At 39.2% G+C, this 16,372-nt stretch overlaps 3 long non-coding RNA genes across 3 annotated transcripts in view; 1 reads left to right on the top strand and 2 right to left on the bottom strand.

Annotated features, from left to right (window-relative positions):
- Positions 1-260: 260 nt before the first annotated feature.
- Positions 261-14,489, bottom strand: LOC138753623 (uncharacterized). Its single transcript, XR_011351299.1, has 3 exons — positions 14,353-14,489; positions 11,966-12,081; positions 261-706 (listed from the first exon to the last, which is right to left on the bottom strand). It is a non-coding gene; the product is annotated as an uncharacterized lncRNA (long non-coding RNA).
- The window catches only part of LOC138753621 (uncharacterized), a 40,065-nt gene continuing 29,263 nt past the window's right edge, over positions 5,571-16,372 (top strand). The window contains exons 1-2 of the long non-coding RNA XR_011351298.1: positions 5,571-5,670; positions 15,496-15,548. This is a non-coding gene — a long non-coding RNA (uncharacterized lncRNA). The remainder of the gene's footprint in view (positions 5,671-15,495; positions 15,549-16,372) is intronic.
- LOC138753627 (uncharacterized) lies at positions 8,070-9,696 on the bottom strand. Its single transcript, XR_011351301.1, has 2 exons — positions 9,540-9,696; positions 8,070-8,347 (listed from the first exon to the last, which is right to left on the bottom strand). It is a non-coding gene; the product is annotated as an uncharacterized lncRNA (long non-coding RNA).

The following is a 16,372-nucleotide window of genomic DNA, read 5'->3' as shown; positions in this document are numbered from 1 at the left end:
ACCATTAAACGAGCCCCCTCCCTCAACTGCTTTAAATCCAGGTTAAAAAATGTACCTTCTTTCGTAAGTATTTAACATGTGAAACCCTTTGTACCTTCCTAACCTCCGACAGCATTGCACTAGTCACTGCAATTTTGATCTATTTATAATAATTTCGATCGATTGTCTTGTTTTGTACAGCACTTTAGTCAATGCAATTTGAAAAAAAATGTGATAAATAAATAAAGAACTTGAACTTGAAGTTATTGAATTTAGCAGGTTTAATCACATAATGATGCTTACACATTCTGTTAGTTCAACTGACAAAATGTTTTTGCCACTGATTTTCATTGTACTTAGCATCTGATGCCTCTTCTATTTATGTCAAACAACAGTCAGCCAGTATTGATGGATTCCAGTTGGCCTGATACCGCTTTTCCATGGTTGCAATGTCCTGGTGAAACCTTTCATCATGTTCGTCACTGACTGCACCAAGATCAGCAGGGAAGACGTTCAAGTTCCAATGCAGAAAATGAATTTTGCACTTCATGGTTTTGTATGTTTGAAGTGGACTTCAAATATGACAGGAAATCCCAAAAATAGGTTATATCTCAAAAACGGTATGTGATCGGAACATTTTAAGTGATTTTCATGATCCTCAGCCCAAAATCGATAAAATACACCCTAAAGTGTTCAGGAAGTAAAAATCTTCGTTTTCCAGTGATATCTGAATATAATTTGGAAGAAAAAATTAAATGGCAGGGTGACCCAGCTACTGATATGTCAGTCAGAAATGGGGTTCTGGGATAAAAGACAAAAGTTTTAAAAAAGTACATTTAATATAAACTAGAACCACACACACAAAATATTCATATTGATTGCATTCCATATTTAGATCCTTTACCCTTATCACCAGTGTGAACTGTGATAAATGTAGTCTCTGTGATTAATTCTACATATTCACTGCTGAGCACAATACAAACAATGGCTTCCTGCTTCATTGCCATGGTTAAGAGTCTGGGGAAGCTCAGAATATTCAGTCCTGAAAAAAAAATTATTAACACAGCAAAAGCATGTCATAATAACACTGCAAGGAGAACACCCTTAGACCACTAAGATCTATTCTGGGGTTGAGGTGATTTGTATAAGAGATATGAGTTATACCTGAACTAGAGGCGTAGGGTTGATTAGCCAGAAGTGTTTGGGATGATTTAGTAATTATTCACCTGATAATTGAGAGTAGATTGGTTGGGTAAAAATTAGTAAGATTTGATGTTGTCAGCGGTTTTCCATAAATAGATTCAAATGTTGAATCTGCAAAGTGGACTCAGCTGGAAGTGTAGCTAATTATGGAGAGGCTCTTCAAAACTGCAGCTGGGATATTTCCTGGTCCCATGCCCTTTGCTATATCTCGTGGCTCAGCTGTTTCTTTGTACCGCAGAGAGTAAAATGAATTTGTCAAAAGATTGCTTTCTATCATGGTGGAAGCCAAGATGGATTTGCTACTCAGTGAACCTTGTTGAGAATGAGTGCAACTAATGTAGTCTTGCCTTTGGGCACCACCATCACTGAAGATGGGATGTTCCAGCCGCTTTCTCCTCCAATTACCTGCTTCAGTGTTTTCCACCATTCTCACCATTCTAAACTGCAGAGTGGTATTTTCTTTACATTGGGATGGGTCTGCTTGATTCAACCCACTACAGTAATAGTCCTAAAATCCAAACTGCTCGGGGATTGTGTCGGTCTGGATTTTCCGGATTCTCGGGCAGTACCTTTATAAATCAAATTTAAGGAGGAATAAAGAAGAGATGAAGAAGCAAATTTCATCAGGAAATACAACGTGCTTCGTTTATTAAAACAAGCAGTTTTAAACAAAAATAAAGTAAATACTTGACAAAACTGTAAGCATAAATGTTTTTGCGCACAAAAAAGAACATGTACATCTTGAAATTATGTTTAAAACGAACATTGTAAAATAAAAATGCAGTATACAAATGAATGTCTGTGATAAGATTGCCAGTATTAAGTTGCCGATGTGAATCTGTGGCGCTTACGCATGCACACACACAAAAACCCGCTAAATTTTAAAAGCTTGGGTTCTCGGGTTGTCCAGATTTCTGGCATATGAATATTTGGACTTTTACTGTAGCACCCCTTTCCCACCCCCCACCTCCACCCCCATTCTAAACCCCCGGACGGAGTAACTGTTGCATCATCTATGACATCTTTGAACTGGAAATGGAGTTGGGAGTGTGCGGTTTGCAAGTTGCATCTGGGCTTCAGCAGGGAATCCAGAGGCCCTCCCTTCTGCACCTGCCTGCTGCTCACAAGAATTGTCTCTTTTTAAAAGTTTCATATGTACAGGCACATATAACAAAATTTAAATAGATTTAAATCAATTAGTTTGAACAATTACATTTCATTGCACCATTAAATGAAGTGGCAAACAAATGAAGCAAAGAAAATAAACAACAAAAATACTTTAATTTATCTTCTTCAAGAAGCTAAGTGAGCACATTCAAATAGATGGGATTGTTGCTTGAATGTCAGGATGTCATTATGAGGCAGATGTGAAGTACATCTGGAACCACCACTGGACTTGGAATAGAGCAAAATAGATACCCAGAACAACACTATAGGGTGGAACCACTGCCCACTGCCCATATCAAAATTTGACCTTGTAGATGATGGTTCCATGTCCTTCCTGTTTGTTTAACAGGTGATGTGGCGCATTTAAGTTATTAAGGACACAAGAGATCCCGAAATCAAATGATTCAGAAGCAGGATATCCAGAATATTCATAAGCCATCACAACTTGAAAAATTCTACCCAAGAGTTGAAAGAAGCATCTGAAAGAAAGTTGTGGAGTTGGAAAACAATTTTTTGCAGTTTACTCAATACAAAAATAGTCACAGATCATTGAAGAAACAAATAATGGTGTTCTACTTTTAGAATGTGCTAGTAGCAAAACACTGTAAATTATAGACCTGTTAGTTTGACAGTTATATCAAGAAAAAAACATAATAGTCAATTAAAAAGGAAACAATTCAAGCACTTTGAGCTCTCTGACTGCCAATCAATTTGGGCCAACTTGCTCAAGGATTTTCAGTTCAGCAATTAAATTTTAAATTTAGACATATCAGCAGAGATAAAAGGCCATTTCGGCCCCCAAGTCACCCAATTTACACCCAATTAACTTACACCCCCGGTACATTTTGAATGGTGGGAGGAAACCAGAGTCCCTTGGGAAAACCCACACAGGCACGGGGAGAACATACAAACTCCTTACAGACAGTGTGGGATTCAAACCCCAGATCCAATCGCTGGCACAGTAAAGGCATTGCGTTAACCACAACACAATCGCCTCTCAATTGTCCAAATAAAATATTTTTATCTTAAAACAATGAAACTATTTAAAAATATGGAATAAATTTATCATTGTGGATCACTAAATACACAATGAAACTAACTTTTTAAATCAAAATAAATAAAACAATATAATGACATAGCTTATCCCCCCCTCTCCCCCTTCTCATTTTCCTGGGTTGCTCCCTTTCTGTTTTTCTTTTAAACCTTATCACAAGTTCTCAAAAAAGTAATAATTGCATTTGAGTTTCTGACATATATCATGTCTATGAAATGCAATAATACTCAGAGAAGCTGGAGACTATAGGGTGTATTTTGCTGTAGAAACAACCATGAGAATAACAGAAGATATGTTATTAAAGCAAAAAGAGGACAACACCTTCTGGCAAATGCACAATTAAATGGATGAATCAGGAAGCCATTTCCAAATTGCCTGGCCCTCCCTAGAAGATCTGCCACATTGGTGCCTTGCTATTGAGGTACTTCCACTGAGAGGTGACCACAGATTTACCATTGATGAATGTCTGAGCAGTTGAAAACTTCAGGCAACCCCCAGAATTTCCACCTAAAATGTAGGTTTTGAACAATACCTGCTGTGTAAAATTACCCCCCCCCCCCTCCAAGTCTGGCACTTATTGCTGACCACTGACCAGTGGAGTGTTGGCGTCACAATATTTTAATTCCTCTGCCATAGGGATTGCTTAAGGTGGTATGTGGGTGGAAAGAAAAAGTTTGTAAACCACTGATTTAATCGTACCTAATTGACTAATTATGTGCATAGATTCATTAATCCAAAGGAAATGGGCCAATGACAATTTTTCTCAAGCAAAATATTTCAGTAACAATTGGGTCTAGAGCAGTGATTCTCAACCTTCCCACTCACATACCACCTTAAGCAATCCTTTGCTAATCACAGAGCACTGACAGCATAGGGATTACTTAAACTGGTATGTGAGTGGAAAGAAAAAGGTTGAGAACCACTGCTGTAAAGGTTTTAATTTTATTAGTATATTTTAAAATAACACACCAACGACTCCTTTAAAAGGCAGTTCCAAACTTTTATGGAGCCAATAGCAGTCAGTCTGGGCAGATGGATGCTGAGGGGGAGCGCTGAGACTTCGTTCGTAACCAACAGGACACATGCAAGATTGGATTTACTCATGGATGTCAATGAGTGATACAGTGAACTTTAATGTTTTTCACAATCCTATGAAACTGAGGAAGTACCCAGACCATGGTTTGGGCCACTGAATGGGCAATAACCCTCAACGCGCGCTCATTCTGAGAGGCGCCCAGAATGGAGGCAACCCGAAAAAAGCACATACAATTTTTGTCAATGTCATGTCCAAATTAAGCTTCCTTTCTCTTTGCTATCACTATTTGCGTGGAAGTGAGACAGGATGTCAGTATGAGGAAGATGGTAGAATGTGCTTAGGACCTGACCGGGACACTTAAGTTAGAGCCAGCGGGATGGGGATAGGATATGGAGGGGAGGGGAAAGAAGACAATGGTGTTGAGATTTCACTGTCAAGGTTCAAATTTTATATATTTTATATATAAAATTTTATATACAGCCCCTGATTTTGAGGTGAGATTTTTAGGTTTTGAGGATCATCCTTTACACAGGTATATGTATCACAAACAATAGGGGCCTCAACACCTATCCCTGTAGTACTCAACTGGTCATATCGGGCCAGAATAACGGCCTTCCCCTCAGTAGTCTGGAAGTCTGGCTGCACAAATTTCAAATGGGTAAATAAGAAGGCATGAGAGACTGCAGATGCTGGAATCTGAAGCCAAATGTTATCTGCTGGAGGCACTCATCGACTCAAGCAGCATCAGTGAGAGAAAAAGAATTGTCGACATTTTGGGTCAGAACCATTCATCAAGATTGTGAGTGTAGTGGGCAGATGATCAGCGTAATAAGACAGGGTGAGAGGAGGTAGACAGTGGCTAGTAAGAAATTGGTTAACTGTGGAGGGGTAAGGGATGGCAGGCAGGTGAGGAGGGTAATGTGTGGAGCTGGGAGGCAGAGGCAGTTGATTGCAGATGCCAGGAAAAAAAGAGGTGAGAGAAAAAATATAACCCACCCAATGAGTTAACTTTAGAGTTCCCTTACTGAACTTTGTCCAAATCTTCTCCTGGGAAATAACATTTGGTGCACAGTATGACATCACAATACTTATTCACAACAATTATTTCAAGCTGCAACACTTACCATTTAATAACAAGCCAAAAATAAATGTCCTTTTCTTCTGTGAACACTTTAAATTGCTACACATCTTAAAATGGAATTTCAAAAAAAAATCTTTGGAATGGTTCAAGGTGAGCCATTTAACTGTGCATTTGAAGCTGGGTGTGTGATTGGATATGGGGAGGATATTGAATAGGAGAGTAGGTGTTTTGGACTTAATATTGAAAAAATTGTGGTTTGGGCCCCATCAGTGATGGAGGGGGGTGGGGGGGGGTGGGGTGTGAGGTGAGGAGAAGAGAGTAAAATTCAGCAAGGTTAGTACCTGAGAAGTAAGGAGGGGGAATCAGGACTGCACACCATGTGAGTAGGGGAGGGGAAATCAGAGCATTTGGTGAGGGGGACAGCTGACAACTTCCAGATCGCTTTAGGGTTTTGGAACCAGAGATTAAGAAGTGAGGTTTTGAAGCCTCGAGCTCAGGTACACCACTGGATCGACAAGATGTCATGAACCTATGGCGGTAACTGAAGGGCAGAAGGCATTGGCATTGGAGGATGTGGTCGGATCCACAGTTACTCCATGTCTCTGAAGGAGCCTTAATTTGCTTCTCTTTCTTGTCTTCATAAAGGTTGGTAGCACCTAGAACCATAGAAAGAACACCACAGAAAACAGCCCATCGGCCTTTCTAGTCTGTGCCAAAATATTATTCTGCTTGTCCCATTGATCTGCGCCCAGTACATTCCCCCTGACCTCTTCCATCCATGTATCTATCCAATTTATTCTTAAAACTTAAGTGAGTCTGCATTTACCATGTCAGATGGCAGCTCATTCCACACTCCCAACACTCTTAATGTTTCCCCTAAATCTTTCCCCTTTCACTCTAAAGCCATGTCCTCTGGTATTTATTTTTCCTAATTTAAGTGGAAACAGCCGACTCGCATTTACTCTGTCTAATTTTGTAATTTTGTAAACCTCAACTAAATGTCCCCTCATTCTTCTACGATCGAAGGAATAAAGTCCTAACTGGTTTAATCTTTCTCCTGAAGACCCGGCAACATCCTAGTAAACCTTTTCTGCATTCTTTCACTGTTAGTGATATCCTTCCTGTAATTAGGCTGCACCCAATACTCCAAACCTCTGAGTTCCTGTACAGGGCAAATAAAGGGAAACAGTTTTTTTATATTTTCATCCACAAAACAATAAAAGGGGATTTACATCTTGAATCTTCGAAATATGTGCAACTGTTGATGTTTTGCTATGTCAGAGAGGATAGTCAGATTATGAAGATAATTCATTATATGAGTCAAATTACAAACAGGAATAAACAATTTTTTTTCATTTATATAATTCTCACTTTCACTGTCTATCCTTCATCATATGTTAGAATTTTTTTTATTTACAATTATTGGCTGACCTGCTGTGCCTTTCCTACATTTGCTGCTTTTATTCAAAGATCTGATGTTTGAATTCTCTTAAACATTTCTGACAGAAATACTGGGAGGCTGAATGGAACTGCACTAAAAGATGACAGGTGAAACTATTTGGCTCTGTACAGATGTACTTATTGTTTGGCATTTGAAATCAAATCCTTTGGTACAGAGAAAACACCAATGCTGTTTATATTAATTTCTTGGAATCTAGGAATTCCTGGAAAGGGCAACATTTATTGTGCATCTTTAATCGCCCTTAAGAAGGTTACAGTGAGCCACCTTTGTAAACTGTTGCAGTCATTCTTTCGAAGGTATTTCTATATTACTGAGGCATGGAAAGTTCCGGGATTCAGGCACAGCGTTGACGAAGGGACTGTGATATGTTTCCAACAAAGAATGGTTTTTGTCTTGGAACATGTGTATGGTCAGTTCTCATGGACTGAACTGCATGTCCTTGATGGTTGAGTTCATGGGTTTGGGATGTGATAGCATTGAGGTCTTGGGATGCTGGAGTGAGAAACAACATCTTGTAGATGGGGCAGTCTGCAGCCACTGTGTGCTGTTGGTATCAGAAACAATTTCATGTTTTGACACTTGCCGGAAACATTTTACAGTACCTAACAAACCAACACAGTAACATGGATAATGTGCACACCTGCAGATGGCACCCAAGGTCAGTACTTAATATGGGTCTCTGGACTGTGAAGCAGTCACCAGTGGAACAACTGAAGATGCTTGGACCCAGACCCTGTCCTGAGGAACTCCTGCAGTAATTTCCTGGGGCTGGGGTGATTGACTTCCAACAACCACAATCATTTTCCTTCTGTTCATTTTGACATACAGCACGGCAACAGGCCATTGCGACCCACGTCCATGCCATCCAATTAACCTATGACCCCTTGTATGTTTTGAACGGTGGAAGGAAACCAGAGCCCCCGGGGAAAACCCACTCAGACACGGGGAGAACATATAAACACCTTACAACACTGCTCAATTTGAACCTGGGTCCCGAATGCTAGTGCTATACAGGCATTGTGCTAACCTCCATGTTAGCCGTGCTGCCCCAGACAAGGTTAGAGATAAACAAAAGGTCACATCCAAGTGCAAATACAGCTTTTTATTCACACAGGCACACAAACCTGGGTGCACACATGCGCACACACACAGCTGTACCTATTTGTCTGAGTCCCATTCATGATCCATCATACTTTGGGGCCCATCAAAAGCATCTTTACTGGACTGCTGGAGTCTAGGGGTCTCTGATCCTCACCCCGGTTGGTCTCCTTAGTTGAAGCTCCAGTGCTCACTGACATCGCTGGCTGCTTTCAAGTTTCTTCACTGATGACCCACAGGGGCATAGTCATTACTCTTTTACATTTGCTGATGGGGTTTAGAGATCACAGTGTTGTACAAACAGAATCATACCTTTGTTAGATAATATGCTGAACTTTTTCATCACAATCCCCTGGTACATTTGATTCCACTGGCAAGACAAATCCACTAGCAGGATATTCCCTACCATTTTGGAAGCATGCCTCCTGCTAATTCAACTCACTCTTCATAGGATCAAGAAACGGGCATACCACAGGTGAAAAGATCAACAAAGATCCCAGCTACAGTATTAAAGACAATTCCCCTTCCACGTAATTGGACAGCTGAGTATGTCGACTGTGGCTTTCAGGAAACTTTTCAGCTTGATCAATTGGTGGCAAGGTGGGAGAGCCACTGCCATTCATTTTAAAGGTTGAGAGGAAAGCTTGCATTCAATCTTTCAAGCAAGATGGTAGCAGGAAACAAAGGCTCCATTCAATCAGCCTCTGTATTGATTCTTTCTCCCTGGACCAATATGTGTTAAATATTCAGTCACTGATCCATGTAGTCTGTAACTCTTATTCTTGTTACAGAACTACCAAACTCTTGGTCTGGCCTAACTAGACTTTTGGTTTGGAGCTGCCACTCGTCTTAAGATTAGCTTGACCATCCTTCCAATGGATCTCAGCTCATTGTTCTCAGGACCTGTTTGGCTATTTATCCAGCATGATCTCATTGAGAGTCACATCTTTTCTTCTCCCAATCACATTCTGCTTTTCATGGAGAATGCTCTCTTCATGACTTGTTGAGCTGCCTACCCCTTCCCACCCATCATTTTATGTCCCCAGCACTTCCACCCTTCAACTGTCAGAGGGCCAACACTTGCCTCTTTGACTCATCCCTCACAATCCTCACAACCCTTCTCAGTGAGGCACAGGCTCACTTACATTTCTGCCATCTTGGGATCCTGCATTCAGTGTTTATGATCTGGTCTCCTCTATGTTGGTGAAATCAAGTGTGAAATAGACATTTTGAGAAGCTCCTATCCTCTGTTTGCAATGGCCATCTCAAGTTTCTGACCATGTAAATTCCTCTTTCCATTCCCTCATTTATCTGTCAGTTTTCAGTTCTCTCTATTGCTATGGGGAGGCCAAACAAAATTGGAAGAAAATAATGTGAAATTCTCCTTCAACCCAATGACCTGAACATTCAATTTTCTATTTCAGCTCATCCACATCCCCAGCAAACTTGGAATACTCACCTGCCCAATTACGTGGAAGGGGAATTGTCTTTCATACTGTAGCTGGGATCTTTCTTAATCTTTTCACCTGTTGTATGCCCATTTCTTGATCCTATGAAGAGTGAGTTGAATTACCAGCAGGCATGCTTCCAAAATGGTAGGGAATGTAATGCTAGTGGATTTGTCTTGCCAGTGGAATCAAATGTACCAGGGGATTGTGATGAAAAAGTTCAACATATTATCTAACAAAGGTATGATTCTGTTTGTACAACACTGTGAACTCTAAACCCCAAAGGTTTTTGTATACTTTCCATAATTGCCAATGACCAGTTAATTTGTTTAAGGCAGTGGTTTTCAAACTTTTTCTTTCCACTCACCAATCACCCTAAATAATCCCTTTACCATAGGTGCTCTGTGATTATTAAGGGATTACTTAAGATGGTATGAGGGGAAAGAAAAAGTTTGAAAACTGCTGGTTTAAGGTAATCATACTTCTGTTTACAAGCAAATAAGGGATCAGCGAGGTGATTTCTCTCTTAACAAGTAAGGAAAGTGCCCTCAGATGCTGGAGGAGAATTGGTGTAGACACCAAGATAACCAAAATTCAAAATGATGATAATCAGCAAGATCATAAAATCCTCTTTGATGCTTTGACATCACTTTATGCACATTTGTGAATGAAGCATGTACTTGTCTGACTAAGACAGTTATTTTAATGTTGAAGGAAGTTTTTTAATTTTTAAAAATTTTTTCTTCCATCACCAAACATTTGCAATATTTATGACTTAACATTTTAAGGTTACGGTATTGTTATGAGCCCAGAGGACCCAAAAACCCAGTAAATATAGGTATTCACCAAGACAAATAGTTACTTAAACAAAAGTTGATTTTAATTGCCTTTAAACATGAAAATAGAATCAAACTTTAACTTATCTCTATCAACTTACTTAACTTAACTTAACCCCCCTTCTAATTCTAAGTGCACTTGTATGTAATGTGTGTGTAAGTTCAGAAAAGTTATTTGGTTCACAGTCCAATCTCACTTCTCATTCCTCCAAGTTCACTGGTTGCAGGCAATTCTTATACTGTGCACAGAATTTAACATTTATAAAGTTCACCAGACTTTGGTGCTCGAAAGGTAAATGGTTACCATTCAAAAAGGTTCTTGTCGGTTTTCAGAGAGAGATTTGTTGTATAATGACATCCACAATTGATGTACTTCTATCAGCCACTCCAGTGTTTTACTAACGAAACTTGCCCCTTCAGTGTTCTCTAGATGATAACCTCTTTTTATTTCAGGTCACCACAGAGTGCCTTTGTGTTTCTCTTATTCCAAGTGAAACATTATACAGCCAGTCCTCTCCTCTTGTATGAACCACAAGGGCTTTGACCAGGCCATCTTCCAAACTGGTTTGCCAGCTTGTCCTGTTCCATTCCTAGCTATCTCTGCAGGCTGTAACACAGCACAAATGATCTCTGTCTGTCTGTCTGTCTGTCTGTCTGTCTGTCTGTCTGTCTGTCTGTCTCTCTCTCTCTGAAAGAAAGCCTATTTTACTCTTTATGCTTGCAAAACCACACAACCCTCTTACAACAGCAAGCTCTCTTCCAGACAGCAGCATATTATCTAACAAAGGTATGATTCTGTTTGTACAACACTGTGATCTCTAAACCCCAAAGGTTTTTGAGGACATTCCATCATTGCCAATGACCAGTTAATTTGTTTGCTCTTTCATCTGTTGCCTTTGGTAAACAACAACCCATTAGTGAAGTCTCTTGAGCGCTCTTCAAAGCTCTTGCAAAAGGTTCAAGTAGCCGATATGTCTAGCACCAGGCAGAGCTTCAGTATTTCAAATAAGATCTGTTTTAAAGTGTTTGTATGTGACCTACTCTAACAAACCTTTCCTAATTTCTCTCCCAAAAATATATCTATATACTCTGTATACTCTGTCACAGTATGGATTCTCATCAGATACTCATTGAGTTATCTTGATTAGGCATATAACGGTGATTCACGAAATATAAAATTAGTGCACATGATTTTTATATAAATATTTTAAAATAAAGCTGACAACCAACTTGAACTTAATAAGGAAAATGTTGCTTCTTTCCTGACACAAAATGCTGTCAATGGTTATGCAGCTTCTGTTGACAGAAAAGCACGATGCCCCCTCATTAGAACTGTGATGCTAAATGATTAAATTCCTTTTTAACGTATTCCATTTTGTAGCATAAAAAATGAAATAATTTCTTGAATTTGGCAGAAGTTCATTATTGTTAATGGAATTCTTAGCAAATTTCAACAAAATGATCATGCTATGTCATTAGCTGGCTGAAACGTTGTTTAAAAGAACTGACTAAATAAGATTTTCTTGTGAACAATAAGATTTTCTTGTGAGGAAATATGAATCACAACGGTTAGTGCTGAATTGAGGGCACTTCATGCTTACTTCGCTGAAAATATCCATGTATGATCTGGCAGCTGTGTGGTCTTTATTTTCCACTATCCTTGTATTTATTTCATTCTGTTCTTACTGTGGACAAGTTGTGATTTGCATCAGGCAAACTGATCAGTCATTCAAAGTGAAGAATTTGCAGAAAACCATATGGGAAGTAAAAAGGCAACAGTTAGCACTAAAAAAGTGACAGAGCAAAATAATGACTAGATTAGACAAGAGACAGTAGGAACAGGATTAGGCTATTCGGCCCTTTGAGCCAGCACTGCCATTCACTGTGATCATGAACAATCAGTACCCCATTCTTACCCTATCCTTTGACTCCGCTAACTTTAAGAGCTCTATCTAACTCTTTCTTGAAAGCATCCAGAGAATTTGCCTCCACTGTCTCCTGAGGCAGAGAATTCCATAGATCCATCACTCTCTGGGTGTAATGCGTGTCGAAAGAACCAAAGACTTGTTGATCCAAACCAAGGCTTTTATTAACTAAAAGACTGGAGCATATTACAAGAAGGTCGACCAGTCCAGAATGACCTGGTCTGGCTAGGAGCAATCCTTTAAGACCTGCCAGTAGGTGTGGCTACACTCTCAGCCAATCACAGTCATCCTACACTACCATCTGTACATATGTACATATACACATTGCTGATAGAATCTGTACTATCACACTGGGTGAAAAAGTTTTTCCTCAACTCTGTTCTAAATGGCCTCCCCCTTATTCTTAAACTGTCGCCTCTGATTTTAGACTCCCCCAACATCAGGGACATGTTTCCTGCATGTCCAATCCCTTAATAATCTTATATATTTCAATCCGAACCCCTCCCATCCTTCTAAATTCCAGTGTACACAAGCCCAATTGCTCTAATCTTTCAACATATGACAGTCCTTCCATTCTGGGAACCAACCTTGTGAACCTACACAGCACTCCCTCAATAGCATGGATGTCCTTTCTCAAATTTGAAGACCAAAACTGCACATAATACTCCAGGTGTGGTCTCACCAGGGCTCTGTCAACTGCAGAAGGACCTATATGCTCCTATATTCAACTCCCTTTGTTATGAAGGCCAACATGCCATTAGTTTTTATCACTGTATTGTATGCTTACTTCAGTGACTGTATGAACAATGATACCTAAATTTCCCCTTTTCCCAACTTGACACCATTCAAATAGTAATCTGCCTTCCTATTCTTGCCAACAAAGTGGATAACCTCACATTTATCCACATTAAAATGCATCTGCCTACTCTCTCAACTTATTCAAGTCACCCTGCATTCTCATAACATCCTCCTCACATTTCACACTGCCACCCAACTATGTGTCATCTACAAATGTGCTAATGTTACTTTTAATCCCTTCATTTAAATCATTAATGTATATTGTAAATAGCTGTGGTCCTAGCAACAAGCCTTGTGGTACCCTACTAGTCACTGCCTGCCATTCTGAAAGGGGCCCGTTAATGTCTACTCTTTGTTTCCTGTCTGCCATCCAATTTTCTATTCATGTCAGTACTCTACCCCCAATATCATGTGCTCTAATTCTGGCCACTAATCTCCTATGTGGGACCTTATCAAATGCTTTCTGAAAGTCCAGGCACACTATATCCACTGGCTCTCCCCTGTCTATTTTCATAGTTACATCCTCAAAACAGTCCAGAAGATTAGTCAAGCATGATTTCTCCTTTATAAATTCATGCTGACTCGAACCGATCCTGTTACTGCTATTTCATCTTTTATAATTGACTCCAGCATCTTTCCCACCACTGTTTTCTCTTTCAGTCCTTTCTTAAAAAGTGGGATAACATTAGCTACCTTCCAATCCACAGAATCTGATCCTGAATCTATAGAACAATGGAAAATGATTACTAATGTGCCCATGATTTCTAGAGCCACGTCCGTAAGCACCCTGGGATGCAGACCATGAGGCCTTGGGGATTTATCAGCCTTCAGTCCACCCAACACCATTTTCTGCCTAATGTGAATTTCCTTCAGTTCCTCTGTTACCCTAGGTCCTCTGTCCCCTGTTACATTGGGAGATTATGTCTTCCCTTGTGAAGACAGATCCAAATACCTGTTCAATTCATATTCCATTTCCTTGTTCCCCATAATAATATCATCTGTTTCTGTCCTGAAGGGCCCAACTTTGATCTTAACTAATTTTTTCCTCTTCACATACCTGAAGAAGCTTTAGCTATCCTCTGGCATATTCTTGGCTAGCTTTCCTTCGCACCTCATCTTTTCTCCCTGTATTTTCTGTATTTTCTGTTGCCCTTTAAAAGTTTTCCAATCCTCTGGCTTACTGCTCATCTTTGCTATGTTATATTTCTCTTTTATTTTATACTGTCCTTGAATTCCCTTGTCAGCCATGGTTGCCCCTTACTCACCTTAGAATCTTTCTTCTTCTTTGGCATGAATTGATTCTGCACCTTCTGTATTATTCCCAGAAATTAGAGGGAAGAAAGCAAAATATCTTAATCATACTAGAAGTCAACGAATTGTGTAGTGATTAACCAGTGTGAGTTATGCTGAACAAAATTCATGACAGATATCTGGGCTAGAGAGATCATTAGTCATTATTAAGTAATTGTGTGCCTTAAAGTCCGGTCACAATTCATTTGACAAGATATGTATTTTCATTGCTTGTACCAGAGTAAAAAGTTGACAATTTCTTTAAATTAAGGATATCTAATTATTTATACTCCTGAAGATTGAAATGCCTGCTGTGAGCATATCACTGACAACAACTTCTGGATTCTGCACTAAAATGCACATATGTGAATGCAGTAAGATGCCAGCTTTAATACTTTACTGTAACTGTAAATGTTGACAGCTTCACGATATTCTCATACAAGCTCCAGATCAAATGTTCTGTGCAGGAAATAGAATTCTGGGGGATAAGTTAAAAAAAATACAGAATTTATATTGGTATTTTCAAAACTGAGTGACATGTATTTATAATTTGCAGCCATGGTTCAGTTTCTGGTACTTCCATTACTCAGCCTATAGTTTCAAGTCTCACTTCAGAGACTTGTAACGCAAAATATCTATCTGAGCTGGTGCTCGACTGTAGTTCTGCAAGAGAGCTGAACTCATAGTTACTATCTTTTAAATGAGACATATTCAAAACTGTGGGGGGAAAACATAACATTGTTTCAAAGAAAAGGAGTATTAAGACTTGTATTTCTTCACTCAACACTACTGAAACACATCATTCAGCTGACAGCCAAGACCACAGTTTCAAAAAGTACTTCAGCTCATTGGGCTTCCAAGTGCTTTGCAATGTCATAAACTCTTGTATAGATTGAGTACAGTTTGTTTTTATCACTACCAGTAAGTGGCGATGTTGACTCGCCTGCAGGAAAAGGAATCTCAGGGTTGTATGTGGTGTTATATATGTAATACCAATAAATCTGAAATCTGAATCGAAATAATGTAAAACCTTTATGGCTTTTTAATAAACAACTAATGATTCATGATCTGCTGGAGGAACTCAATGTCTCCAATAATCAAAACTATCTGTCTTTCAGCATTTGGAGTCTCCAGAAATTAACTGCATGCAGTTCATCTCTAAAGTCACAAGGTATTTCAGGCAAGGTGATGCATGATCAATCACTCAGGTCTATTGTGGAGAAACCAATAGGCTTTAATCCACTTGAGAACATAGCATATCCCTACTGTTTGGTTGTTCTGCACTGAGTTGCAGGGGGGTATTGATCAGTTACCTTTTTACAGGAGCCTGTGGGGAGGAGCCAAAGATAAAACCGACCAATAGCTATGCTTGACCAGATAATTATACATTAAAGTAATTTACCACACAATGTAAACACATTTTTGACTGAAAATTAAAGTCACAAATGTATATGTCTTATTTCAATAGAAATAAGATTGGATTTGTCAATTAATCTCTTTCAATTGCTTTTGAATTTTGCTTTTAATAATATAAATTTGAAATCCAATTAATTAGCTTGCCCATGAATGTTGTAGCCAGCATTTTTATTTTAATGAACTGCATAGTTGCATAAAATATAGCCTTTCTATTAAACCAATGACAATGACAAGATTTGCATTGAAATAAATTCTAAACAAATAGTAGAAACTGCAAAAGTGCGATTGTGGACCGATTCTGCCTGGTATCAATGTAAATGGTGTCCCAAGTAGATCTATACAGACCTGCTCTGGAATTGGAAGAACAACTGTTCTGGTTGAGACTGTCATGAGTCTGTCTGACAAGTGAGGCAAGAATTGTAACAAAAAATGGGTCATCTAGGACCAATCCCTGCCCGGAATAAAAACTGAATATCCTGGAACCTGCACTCAAAGTTTGTGTCAACAGATGAAATGCTGCAGACATTTAAGAAATGAAGAATAATGAAAATCCATATTGTCAAAAGGCAGGTCTCAACA

This window comes from Narcine bancroftii, chromosome 1 (assembly GCF_036971445.1).
Source record: "Narcine bancroftii isolate sNarBan1 chromosome 1, sNarBan1.hap1, whole genome shotgun sequence".
In the NCBI taxonomy this organism is placed as follows: domain Eukaryota; kingdom Metazoa; phylum Chordata; class Chondrichthyes; order Torpediniformes; family Narcinidae; genus Narcine; species Narcine bancroftii.
Note: the sequence above shows the minus strand (reverse complement) of the source record. Positions and strands in the feature narration are given on the sequence as shown.